Raw genomic sequence first — 12,836 nt, 5'->3', positions numbered from 1 at the left:
TCCCTGACCCTTGCTGTGGCCTTCTGGCTCGGAGGGACGGGGTTGATTTTTGGGGACCCTCTCCTCACGGAGGGGTCCACACGAATCCTAGCCTTTGCACTGTTTTTGGTGTGACTTCGGTCATGCATTTTTTGCGGTGCTTTGGAAAGCTTCATTAAATCAAAAATCTGTTCTTATCAGTTTAATATCTGATACGTCCCCTATCTGGGGACTATATATTAAATGGATTTTTAGAACAGGGAGATGGAAAAAGAGCTTGCTCTGTCCACTCCACGCATTGACCTGGTATTGCAGTACCTCCAGGAACGGTGCACCCCTTCTTAACCCAGTTTCCAAAAGCAGAACTCAATTCACCTGATTCATATTAGCCCGATTTAATGAATTGGAAGAAAGCATACGTCTTCATATGCACCTCAATTTGGCCCATTCACTTTTCACACTTCCTCCTTTTGTTTTTTATCTTTCACACTTTTGACTTTCTTTATTCATCCAAATAGCAAACTCATCACCACTCAACCTGACCAACTCGGCTATGTCCCCGTGCTGCAGTTCTCTGTCTTATCTAGATCATTTGCAATTGAATGGAATAGATCCCTTTTGGACAAAGTGGATTCACCTGCTGCTGCAGTGACCACAGGTGTGATAACATCTAGAATTGGCATCTGGTGCGATCTCTCCGCTTCCACTCCAAAGAAAGTTACCTGTTTATTCCTATCATGCATTGGTTTTTGGGGTTTTCTTTGAGTAATGATGATCTCTTTAGTAGTCTGTTGGCGCCCTCTCCTGGAGGAATAGTTTGCTTGCTCTTGGACATTCTAAAAGAGAGGTCATGATAGACATTGAGCTTCTGAGCTCAATTGGGGACAGTCATGGGTGATGAATGTTTGCAACCTACTGCGAAGCCTCATACCGCAATATAAGGAACGTCAAATACTAAGAAAGGGCGGCCTATGAAAGAATTACTACTTTCAATAAGTACACTTAAACGGCTAATTGGGAATAGAAAAACTGTAAAAAGCCCTCTGAGAAAGCCCCCCTCTAACCTTTGATAGTAAGCTTTTCTGTAGTCTGCCTGTTGATGTATTTTCCGTTTGAACTGTGCACAACATGAAGAGACGGAACACTGGCGGCTTGTCACAATGCCCCCCGATGACATCACAATAGCGCTGCTGCCTAGAAAACAAGCTGCGCAGAAGAAGTTGTTCTTTGGGTGGGAGGGTGGGCTAGTGGAAGGAGGGGGCAATCTCTTTTTTTCCCGGGTGGTAGGGGGATGACAGGAGAAGGGAAGCGGGTGGTGAGAAAGGTACAGAGGGCAGGGTTTGGGGGCTGGGAAGGAAAGGGAAAAGATTAGGGTTTGGGGATGATGAAAGGGCTTTCTACGGGTAAGGATGGCAAAGGGTGGCAGTGACGGAAAGTCAGGCAACCTGTCCTGTCCGTCTTTTTGTATCGTGAATTGGAAAGACTGCAAGGGGGAGGGGAGTTGCTTGCGCCCTAAAGGAGGAGTTATTCAGATTCATTGCAGTGGGCGGCGGCTGCAAAACGCACCATTCTTCTTGTTTTGGCTCTGCAAAGCAGCCTTTTCAAGGGTTGGCTTGGGTGACAAAATGTCTTGTGTAGGCGTGGGTTTGTCTCCCTCTCGCTCTCTCTCCCTAAGATGTGTCCGGCATAGGCCAGGGTGCCACTCGAGGCCCAAACCAATTCTGGTTATCGCTTCTCGGCCTTTTGGCTAAGATCAAGTGTAGTATCTGTTCTTATCAGTTTAATATCTGATACGTCCCCTATCTGGGGACCATATATTAAATGGATTTCTAGAACAGGGAGATGGAAAAAGAGCTTGCTCTGTCCACTCCACGCATTGACCTGGTATTGCAGTACCTCCAGGAACGGTGCACCCCTTCTTAACCCAGTTTCCAAAAGCAGAACTCAATTCACCTGATTCATATTAGCCCGATTTAATGAATTGGAAGAAAGCATACGTCTTCATATGCACCTCAATTTGGCCCATTCACTTTTCACACTTCCTCCTTTTGTTTTTTATCTTTCACACTTTTGACTTTCTTTATTCATCCAAATAGCAAACTCATCACCACTCAACCTGACCAACTCGGCTATGTCCCCGTGCTGCAGTTCTCTGTCTTATCTAGATCATTTGCAATTGAATGGAATAGATCCCTTTTGGACAAAGTGGATTCACCTGCTGCTGCAGTGACCACAGGTGTGATAACATCTAGAATTGGCATCTGGTGCGATCTCTCCGCTTCCACTCCAAAGAAAGTTACCTGTTTATTCCTATCATGCATTGGTTTTTGGGGTTTTCTTTGAGTAATGATGATCTCTTTAGTAGTCTGTTGGCGCCCTCTCCTGGAGGAATAGTTTGCTTGCTCTTGGACATTCTAAAAGAGAGGTCATGATAGACATTGAGCTTCTGAGCTCAATTGGGGACAGTCATGGGTGATGAATGTTTGCAACCTACTGCGAAGCCTCATACCGCAATATAAGGAACGTCAAATACTAAGAAAGGGCGGCCTATGAAAGAATTACTACTTTCAATAAGTACACTTAAACGGCTAATTGGGAATAGAAAAACTGTAAAAAGCCCTCTGAGAAAGCCCCCCTCTAACCTTTGATAGTAAGCTTTTCTGTAGTCTGCCTGTTGATGTATTTTCCGTTTGAACTGTGCACAACATGAAGAGACGGAACACTGGCGGCTTGTCACAATGCCCCCCGATGACATCACAATAGCGCTGCTGCCTAGAAAACAAGCTGCGCAGAAGAAGTTGTTCTTTGGGTGGGAGGGTGGGCTAGTGGAAGGAGGGGGCAATCTCTTTTTTTCCCGGGTGGTAGGGGGATGACAGGAGAAGGGAAGCGGGTGGTGAGAAAGGTACAGAGGGCAGGGTTTGGGGGCTGGGAAGGAAAGGGAAAAGATTAGGGTTTGGGGATGATGAAAGGGCTTTCTACGGGTAAGGATGGCAAAGGGTGGCAGTGACGGAAAGTCAGGCAACCTGTCCTGTCCGTCTTTTTGTATCGTGAATTGGAAAGACTGCAAGGGGGAGGGGAGTTGCTTGCGCCCTAAAGGAGGAGTTATTCAGATTCATTGCAGTGGGCGGCGGCTGCAAAACGCACCATTCTTCTTGTTTTGGCTCTGCAAAGCAGCCTTTTCAAGGGTTGGCTTGGGTGACAAAATGTCTTGTGTAGGCGTGGGTTTGTCTCCCTCTCGCTCTCTCTCCCTAAGATGTGTCCGGCATAGGCCAGGGTGCCACTCGAGGCCCAAACCAATTCTGGTTATCGCTTCTCGGCCTTTTGGCTAAGATCAAGTGTAGTATCTGTTCTTATCAGTTTAATATCTGATACGTCCCCTATCTGGGGACCATATATTAAATGGATTTTTAGAACAGGGAGATGGAAAAAGAGCTTGCTCTGTCCACTCCACGCATTGACCTGGTATTGCAGTACCTCCAGGAACGGTGCACCCCTTCTTAACCCAGTTTCCAAAAGCAGAACTCAATTCACCTGATTCATATTAGCCCGATTTAATGAATTGGAAGAAAGCATACGTCTTCATATGCACCTCAATTTGGCCCATTCACTTTTCACACTTCCTCCTTTTGTTTTTTATCTTTCACACTTTTGACTTTCTTTATTCATCCAAATAGCAAACTCATCACCACTCAACCTGACCAACTCGGCTATGTCCCCGTGCTGCAGTTCTCTGTCTTATCTAGATCATTTGCAATTGAATGGAATAGATCCCTTTTGGACAAAGTGGATTCACCTGCTGCTGCAGTGACCACAGGTGTGATAACATCTAGAATTGGCATCTGGTGCGATCTCTCCGCTTCCACTCCAAAGAAAGTTACCTGTTTATTCCTATCATGCATTGGTTTTTGGGGTTTTCTTTGAGTAATGATGATCTCTTTAGTAGTCTGTTGGCGCCCTCTCCTGGAGGAATAGTTTGCTTGCTCTTGGACATTCTAAAAGAGAGGTCATGATAGACATTGAGCTTCTGAGCTCAATTGGGGACAGTCATGGGTGATGAATGTTTGCAACCTACTGCGAAGCCTCATACCGCAATATAAGGAACGTCAAATACTAAGAAAGGGCGGCCTATGAAAGAATTACTACTTTCAATAAGTACACTTAAACGGCTAATTGGGAATAGAAAAACTGTAAAAAGCCCTCTGAGAAAGCCCCCCTCTAACCTTTGATAGTAAGCTTTTCTGTAGTCTGCCTGTTGATGTATTTTCCGTTTGAACTGTGCACAACATGAAGAGACGGAACACTGGCGGCTTGTCACAATGCCCCCCGATGACATCACAATAGCGCTGCTGCCTAGAAAACAAGCTGCGCAGAAGAAGTTGTTCTTTGGGTGGGAGGGTGGGCTAGTGGAAGGAGGGGGCAATCTCTTTTTTTCCCGGGTGGTAGGGGGATGACAGGAGAAGGGAAGCGGGTGGTGAGAAAGGTACAGAGGGCAGGGTTTGGGGGCTGGGAAGGAAAGGGAAAAGATTAGGGTTTGGGGATGATGAAAGGGCTTTCTACGGGTAAGGATGGCAAAGGGTGGCAGTGACGGAAAGTCAGGCAACCTGTCCTGTCCGTCTTTTTGTATCGTGAATTGGAAAGACTGCAAGGGGGAGGGGAGTTGCTTGCGCCCTAAAGGAGGAGTTATTCAGATTCATTGCAGTGGGCGGCGGCTGCAAAACGCACCATTCTTCTTGTTTTGGCTCTGCAAAGCAGCCTTTTCAAGGGTTGGCTTGGGTGACAAAATGTCTTGTGTAGGCGTGGGTTTGTCTCCCTCTCGCTCTCTCTCCCTAAGATGTGTCCGGCATAGGCCAGGGTGCCACTCGAGGCCCAAACCAATTCTGGTTATCGCTTCTCGGCCTTTTGGCTAAGATCAAGTGTAGTATCTGTTCTTATCAGTTTAATATCTGATACGTCCCCTATCTGGGGACCATATATTAAATGGATTTTTAGAACAGGGAGATGGAAAAAGAGCTTGCTCTGTCCACTCCACGCATTGACCTGGTATTGCAGTACCTCCAGGAACGGTGCACCCCTTCTTAACCCAGTTTCCAAAAGCAGAACTCAATTCACCTGATTCATATTAGCCCGATTTAATGAATTGGAAGAAAGCATACGTCTTCATATGCACCTCAATTTGGCCCATTCACTTTTCACACTTCCTCCTTTTGTTTTTTATCTTTCACACTTTTGACTTTCTTTATTCATCCAAATAGCAAACTCATCACCACTCAACCTGACCAACTCGGCTATGTCCCCGTGCTGCAGTTCTCTGTCTTATCTAGATCATTTGCAATTGAATGGAATAGATCCCTTTTGGACAAAGTGGATTCACCTGCTGCTGCAGTGACCACAGGTGTGATAACATCTAGAATTGGCATCTGGTGCGATCTCTCCGCTTCCACTCCAAAGAAAGTTACCTGTTTATTCCTATCATGCATTGGTTTTTGGGGTTTTCTTTGAGTAATGATGATCTCTTTAGTAGTCTGTTGGCGCCCTCTCCTGGAGGAATAGTTTGCTTGCTCTTGGACATTCTAAAAGAGAGGTCATGATAGACATTGAGCTTCTGAGCTCAATTGGGGACAGTCATGGGTGATGAATGTTTGCAACCTACTGCGAAGCCTCATACCGCAATATAAGGAACGTCAAATACTAAGAAAGGGCGGCCTATGAAAGAATTACTACTTTCAATAAGTACACTTAAACGGCTAATTGGGAATAGAAAAACTGTAAAAAGCCCTCTGAGAAAGCCCCCCTCTAACCTTTGATAGTAAGCTTTTCTGTAGTCTGCCTGTTGATGTATTTTCCGTTTGAACTGTGCACAACATGAAGAGACGGAACACTGGCGGCTTGTCACAATGCCCCCCGATGACATCACAATAGCGCTGCTGCCTAGAAAACAAGCTGCGCAGAAGAAGTTGTTCTTTGGGTGGGAGGGTGGGCTAGTGGAAGGAGGGGGCAATCTCTTTTTTTCCCGGGTGGTAGGGGGATGACAGGAGAAGGGAAGCGGGTGGTGAGAAAGGTACAGAGGGCAGGGTTTGGGGGCTGGGAAGGAAAGGGAAAAGATTAGGGTTTGGGGATGATGAAAGGGCTTTCTACGGGTAAGGATGGCAAAGGGTGGCAGTGACGGAAAGTCAGGCAACCTGTCCTGTCCGTCTTTTTGTATCGTGAATTGGAAAGACTGCAAGGGGGAGGGGAGTTGCTTGCGCCCTAAAGGAGGAGTTATTCAGATTCATTGCAGTGGGCGGCGGCTGCAAAACGCACCATTCTTCTTGTTTTGGCTCTGCAAAGCAGCCTTTTCAAGGGTTGGCTTGGGTGACAAAATGTCTTGTGTAGGCGTGGGTTTGTCTCCCTCTCGCTCTCTCTCCCTAAGATGTGTCCGGCATAGGCCAGGGTGCCACTCGAGGCCCAAACCAATTCTGGTTATCGCTTCTCGGCCTTTTGGCTAAGATCAAGTGTAGTATCTGTTCTTATCAGTTTAATATCTGATACGTCCCCTATCTGGGGACCATATATTAAATGGATTTTTAGAACAGGGAGATGGAAAAAGAGCTTGCTCTGTCCACTCCACGCATTGACCTGGTATTGCAGTACCTCCAGGAACGGTGCACCCCTTCTTAACCCAGTTTCCAAAAGCAGAACTCAATTCACCTGATTCATATTAGCCCGATTTAATGAATTGGAAGAAAGCATACGTCTTCATATGCACCTCAATTTGGCCCATTCACTTTTCACACTTCCTCCTTTTGTTTTTTATCTTTCACACTTTTGACTTTCTTTATTCATCCAAATAGCAAACTCATCACCACTCAACCTGACCAACTCGGCTATGTCCCCGTGCTGCAGTTCTCTGTCTTATCTAGATCATTTGCAATTGAATGGAATAGATCCCTTTTGGACAAAGTGGATTCACCTGCTGCTGCAGTGACCACAGGTGTGATAACATCTAGAATTGGCATCTGGTGCGATCTCTCCGCTTCCACTCCAAAGAAAGTTACCTGTTTATTCCTATCATGCATTGGTTTTTGGGGTTTTCTTTGAGTAATGATGATCTCTTTAGTAGTCTGTTGGCGCCCTCTCCTGGAGGAATAGTTTGCTTGCTCTTGGACATTCTAAAAGAGAGGTCATGATAGACATTGAGCTTCTGAGCTCAATTGGGGACAGTCATGGGTGATGAATGTTTGCAACCTACTGCGAAGCCTCATACCGCAATATAAGGAACGTCAAATACTAAGAAAGGGCGGCCTATGAAAGAATTACTACTTTCAATAAGTACACTTAAACGGCTAATTGGGAATAGAAAAACTGTAAAAAGCCCTCTGAGAAAGCCCCCCTCTAACCTTTGATAGTAAGCTTTTCTGTAGTCTGCCTGTTGATGTATTTTCCGTTTGAACTGTGCACAACATGAAGAGACGGAACACTGGCGGCTTGTCACAATGCCCCCCGATGACATCACAATAGCGCTGCTGCCTAGAAAACAAGCTGCGCAGAAGAAGTTGTTCTTTGGGTGGGAGGGTGGGCTAGTGGAAGGAGGGGGCAATCTCTTTTTTTCCCGGGTGGTAGGGGGATGACAGGAGAAGGGAAGCGGGTGGTGAGAAAGGTACAGAGGGCAGGGTTTGGGGGCTGGGAAGGAAAGGGAAAAGATTAGGGTTTGGGGATGATGAAAGGGCTTTCTACGGGTAAGGATGGCAAAGGGTGGCAGTGACGGAAAGTCAGGCAACCTGTCCTGTCCGTCTTTTTGTATCGTGAATTGGAAAGACTGCAAGGGGGAGGGGAGTTGCTTGCGCCCTAAAGGAGGAGTTATTCAGATTCATTGCAGTGGGCGGCGGCTGCAAAACGCACCATTCTTCTTGTTTTGGCTCTGCAAAGCAGCCTTTTCAAGGGTTGGCTTGGGTGACAAAATGTCTTGTGTAGGCGTGGGTTTGTCTCCCTCTCGCTCTCTCTCCCTAAGATGTGTCCGGCATAGGCCAGGGTGCCACTCGAGGCCCAAACCAATTCTGGTTATCGCTTCTCGGCCTTTTGGCTAAGATCAAGTGTAGTATCTGTTCTTATCAGTTTAATATCTGATACGTCCCCTATCTGGGGACCATATATTAAATGGATTTTTAGAACAGGGAGATGGAAAAAGAGCTTGCTCTGTCCACTCCACGCATTGACCTGGTATTGCAGTACCTCCAGGAACGGTGCACCCCTTCTTAACCCAGTTTCCAAAAGCAGAACTCAATTCACCTGATTCATATTAGCCCGATTTAATGAATTGGAAGAAAGCATACGTCTTCATATGCACCTCAATTTGGCCCATTCACTTTTCACACTTCCTCCTTTTGTTTTTTATCTTTCACACTTTTGACTTTCTTTATTCATCCAAATAGCAAACTCATCACCACTCAACCTGACCAACTCGGCTATGTCCCCGTGCTGCAGTTCTCTGTCTTATCTAGATCATTTGCAATTGAATGGAATAGATCCCTTTTGGACAAAGTGGATTCACCTGCTGCTGCAGTGACCACAGGTGTGATAACATCTAGAATTGGCATCTGGTGCGATCTCTCCGCTTCCACTCCAAAGAAAGTTACCTGTTTATTCCTATCATGCATTGGTTTTTGGGGTTTTCTTTGAGTAATGATGATCTCTTTAGTAGTCTGTTGGCGCCCTCTCCTGGAGGAATAGTTTGCTTGCTCTTGGACATTCTAAAAGAGAGGTCATGATAGACATTGAGCTTCTGAGCTCAATTGGGGACAGTCATGGGTGATGAATGTTTGCAACCTACTGCGAAGCCTCATACCGCAATATAAGGAACGTCAAATACTAAGAAAGGGCGGCCTATGAAAGAATTACTACTTTCAATAAGTACACTTAAACGGCTAATTGGGAATAGAAAAACTGTAAAAAGCCCTCTGAGAAAGCCCCCCTCTAACCTTTGATAGTAAGCTTTTCTGTAGTCTGCCTGTTGATGTATTTTCCGTTTGAACTGTGCACAACATGAAGAGACGGAACACTGGCGGCTTGTCACAATGCCCCCCGATGACATCACAATAGCGCTGCTGCCTAGAAAACAAGCTGCGCAGAAGAAGTTGTTCTTTGGGTGGGAGGGTGGGCTAGTGGAAGGAGGGGGCAATCTCTTTTTTTCCCGGGTGGTAGGGGGATGACAGGAGAAGGGAAGCGGGTGGTGAGAAAGGTACAGAGGGCAGGGTTTGGGGGCTGGGAAGGAAAGGGAAAAGATTAGGGTTTGGGGATGATGAAAGGGCTTTCTACGGGTAAGGATGGCAAAGGGTGGCAGTGACGGAAAGTCAGGCAACCTGTCCTGTCCGTCTTTTTGTATCGTGAATTGGAAAGACTGCAAGGGGGAGGGGAGTTGCTTGCGCCCTAAAGGAGGAGTTATTCAGATTCATTGCAGTGGGCGGCGGCTGCAAAACGCACCATTCTTCTTGTTTTGGCTCTGCAAAGCAGCCTTTTCAAGGGTTGGCTTGGGTGACAAAATGTCTTGTGTAGGCGTGGGTTTGTCTCCCTCTCGCTCTCTCTCCCTAAGATGTGTCCGGCATAGGCCAGGGTGCCACTCGAGGCCCAAACCAATTCTGGTTATCGCTTCTCGGCCTTTTGGCTAAGATCAAGTGTAGTATCTGTTCTTATCAGTTTAATATCTGATACGTCCCCTATCTGGGGACCATATATTAAATGGATTTTTAGAACAGGGAGATGGAAAAAGAGCTTGCTCTGTCCACTCCACGCATTGACCTGGTATTGCAGTACCTCCAGGAACGGTGCACCCCTTCTTAACCCAGTTTCCAAAAGCAGAACTCAATTCACCTGATTCATATTAGCCCGATTTAATGAATTGGAAGAAAGCATACGTCTTCATATGCACCTCAATTTGGCCCATTCACTTTTCACACTTCCTCCTTTTGTTTTTTATCTTTCACACTTTTGACTTTCTTTATTCATCCAAATAGCAAACTCATCACCACTCAACCTGACCAACTCGGCTATGTCCCCGTGCTGCAGTTCTCTGTCTTATCTAGATCATTTGCAATTGAATGGAATAGATCCCTTTTGGACAAAGTGGATTCACCTGCTGCTGCAGTGACCACAGGTGTGATAACATCTAGAATTGGCATCTGGTGCGATCTCTCCGCTTCCACTCCAAAGAAAGTTACCTGTTTATTCCTATCATGCATTGGTTTTTGGGGTTTTCTTTGAGTAATGATGATCTCTTTAGTAGTCTGTTGGCGCCCTCTCCTGGAGGAATAGTTTGCTTGCTCTTGGACATTCTAAAAGAGAGGTCATGATAGACATTGAGCTTCTGAGCTCAATTGGGGACAGTCATGGGTGATGAATGTTTGCAACCTACTGCGAAGCCTCATACCGCAATATAAGGAACGTCAAATACTAAGAAAGGGCGGCCTATGAAAGAATTACTACTTTCAATAAGTACACTTAAACGGCTAATTGGGAATAGAAAAACTGTAAAAAGCCCTCTGAGAAAGCCCCCCTCTAACCTTTGATAGTAAGCTTTTCTGTAGTCTGCCTGTTGATGTATTTTCCGTTTGAACTGTGCACAACATGAAGAGACGGAACACTGGCGGCTTGTCACAATGCCCCCCGATGACATCACAATAGCGCTGCTGCCTAGAAAACAAGCTGCGCAGAAGAAGTTGTTCTTTGGGTGGGAGGGTGGGCTAGTGGAAGGAGGGGGCAATCTCTTTTTTTCCCGGGTGGTAGGGGGATGACAGGAGAAGGGAAGCGGGTGGTGAGAAAGGTACAGAGGGCAGGGTTTGGGGGCTGGGAAGGAAAGGGAAAAGATTAGGGTTTGGGGATGATGAAAGGGCTTTCTACGGGTAAGGATGGCAAAGGGTGGCAGTGACGGAAAGTCAGGCAACCTGTCCTGTCCGTCTTTTTGTATCGTGAATTGGAAAGACTGCAAGGGGGAGGGGAGTTGCTTGCGCCCTAAAGGAGGAGTTATTCAGATTCATTGCAGTGGGCGGCGGCTGCAAAACGCACCATTCTTCTTGTTTTGGCTCTGCAAAGCAGCCTTTTCAAGGGTTGGCTTGGGTGACAAAATGTCTTGTGTAGGCGTGGGTTTGTCTCCCTCTCGCTCTCTCTCCCTAAGATGTGTCCGGCATAGGCCAGGGTGCCACTCGAGGCCCAAACCAATTCTGGTTATCGCTTCTCGGCCTTTTGGCTAAGATCAAGTGTAGTATCTGTTCTTATCAGTTTAATATCTGATACGTCCCCTATCTGGGGACCATATATTAAATGGATTTTTAGAACAGGGAGATGGAAAAAGAGCTTGCTCTGTCCACTCCACGCATTGACCTGGTATTGCAGTACCTCCAGGAACGGTGCACCCCTTCTTAACCCAGTTTCCAAAAGCAGAACTCAATTCACCTGATTCTTATTAGCCCGATTTAATGAATTGGAAGAAAGCATACGTCTTCATATGCACCTCAATTTGGCCCATTCACTTTTCACACTTCCTCCTTTTGTTTTTTATCTTTCACACTTTTGACTTTCTTTATTCATCCAAATAGCAAACTCATCACCACTCAACCTGACCAACTCGGCTATGTCCCCGTGCTGCAGTTCTCTGTCTTATCTAGATCATTTGCAATTGAATGGAATAGATCCCTTTTGGACAAAGTGGATTCACCTGCTGCTGCAGTGACCACAGGTGTGATAACATCTAGAATTGGCATCTGGTGCGATCTCTCCGCTTCCACTCCAAAGAAAGTTACCTGTTTATTCCTATCATGCATTGGTTTTTGGGGTTTTCTTTGAGTAATGATGATCTCTTTAGTAGTCTGTTGGCGCCCTCTCCTGGAGGAATAGTTTGCTTGCTCTTGGACATTCTAAAAGAGAGGTCATGATAGACATTGAGCTTCTGAGCTCAATTGGGGACAGTCATGGGTGATGAATGTTTGCAACCTACTGCGAAGCCTCATACCGCAATATAAGGAACGTCAAATACTAAGAAAGGGCGGCCTATGAAAGAATTACTACTTTCAATAAGTACACTTAAACGGCTAATTGGGAATAGAAAAACTGTAAAAAGCCCTCTGAGAAAGCCCCCCTCTAACCTTTGATAGTAAGCTTTTCTGTAGTCTGCCTGTTGATGTATTTTCCGTTTGAACTGTGCACAACATGAAGAGACGGAACACTGGCGGCTTGTCACAATGCCCCCCGATGACATCACAATAGCGCTGCTGCCTAGAAAACAAGCTGCGCAGAAGAAGTTGTTCTTTGGGTGGGAGGGTGGGCTAGTGGAAGGAGGGGGCAATCTCTTTTTTTCCCGGGTGGTAGGGGGATGACAGGAGAAGGGAAGCGGGTGGTGAGAAAGGTACAGAGGGCAGGGTTTGGGGGCTGGGAAGGAAAGGGAAAAGATTAGGGTTTGGGGATGATGAAAGGGCTTTCTACGGGTAAGGATGGCAAAGGGTGGCAGTGACGGAAAGTCAGGCAACCTGTCCTGTCCGTCTTTTTGTATCGTGAATTGGAAAGACTGCAAGGGGGAGGGGAGTTGCTTGCGCCCTAAAGGAGGAGTTATTCAGATTCATTGCAGTGGGCGGCGGCTGCAAAACGCACCATTCTTCTTGTTTTGGCTCTGCAAAGCAGCCTTTTCAAGGGTTGGCTTGGGTGACAAAATGTCTTGTGTAGGCGTGGGTTTGTCTCCCTCTCGCTCTCTCTCCCTAAGATGTGTCCGGCATAGGCCAGGGTGCCACTCGAGGCCCAAACCAATTCTGGTTATCGCTTCTCGGCCTTTTGGCTAAGATCAAGTGTAGTATCTGTTCTTATCAGTTTAATATCTGATACGTCCCCTATCTGGGGAC

At 46.4% G+C, this 12,836-nt stretch overlaps 8 non-coding genes and 1 pseudogene across 8 annotated transcripts; all 9 read left to right on the top strand.

Moving 5' to 3' along the window:
- The first annotated feature begins 126 nt into the window (after positions 1–126).
- LOC142286428 (U2 spliceosomal RNA) lies at positions 127–319 on the top strand. Its single transcript, XR_012747596.1, has one exon. It is a non-coding gene; the product is annotated as a U2 spliceosomal RNA (small nuclear RNA).
- A 1,387-nt stretch (positions 320–1,706) lies between these two features.
- Positions 1,707–1,897, top strand: LOC142286420 (U2 spliceosomal RNA). Its single transcript, XR_012747588.1, has one exon. It is a non-coding gene; the product is annotated as a U2 spliceosomal RNA (small nuclear RNA).
- Positions 1,898–3,284: 1,387 nt separating this feature from the next.
- On the top strand, positions 3,285–3,475 carry LOC142286407 (U2 spliceosomal RNA). Its single transcript, XR_012747576.1, has one exon. It is a non-coding gene; the product is annotated as a U2 spliceosomal RNA (small nuclear RNA).
- A 1,387-nt stretch (positions 3,476–4,862) lies between these two features.
- Positions 4,863–5,053, top strand: LOC142286486 (U2 spliceosomal RNA). Its single transcript, XR_012747644.1, has one exon. It is a non-coding gene; the product is annotated as a U2 spliceosomal RNA (small nuclear RNA).
- A 1,387-nt stretch (positions 5,054–6,440) lies between these two features.
- On the top strand, positions 6,441–6,631 carry LOC142286474 (U2 spliceosomal RNA). Its single transcript, XR_012747633.1, has one exon. It is a non-coding gene; the product is annotated as a U2 spliceosomal RNA (small nuclear RNA).
- A 1,387-nt stretch (positions 6,632–8,018) lies between these two features.
- Positions 8,019–8,209, top strand: LOC142286462 (U2 spliceosomal RNA). Its single transcript, XR_012747622.1, has one exon. It is a non-coding gene; the product is annotated as a U2 spliceosomal RNA (small nuclear RNA).
- Positions 8,210–9,596: 1,387 nt separating this feature from the next.
- LOC142286451 (U2 spliceosomal RNA) lies at positions 9,597–9,787 on the top strand. Its single transcript, XR_012747611.1, has one exon. It is a non-coding gene; the product is annotated as a U2 spliceosomal RNA (small nuclear RNA).
- Positions 9,788–11,174: 1,387 nt separating this feature from the next.
- Positions 11,175–11,365, top strand: LOC142286401 (U2 spliceosomal RNA). The gene has a single exon (XR_012747570.1). It is a non-coding gene; the product is annotated as a U2 spliceosomal RNA (small nuclear RNA).
- A 1,387-nt stretch (positions 11,366–12,752) lies between these two features.
- LOC142286437 (U2 spliceosomal RNA) lies at positions 12,753–12,836 on the top strand (annotated as a pseudogene; the record flags this gene model as incomplete).

Source organism: Anomaloglossus baeobatrachus, unplaced genomic scaffold (assembly GCF_048569485.1).
Source record: "Anomaloglossus baeobatrachus isolate aAnoBae1 unplaced genomic scaffold, aAnoBae1.hap1 Scaffold_658, whole genome shotgun sequence".
Lineage (NCBI taxonomy): Eukaryota > Metazoa > Chordata > Amphibia > Anura > Aromobatidae > Anomaloglossus > Anomaloglossus baeobatrachus.
The sequence above is the reverse complement of the archived record's forward strand: the minus strand, read 5'-3'. Positions and strand labels throughout refer to the sequence as shown.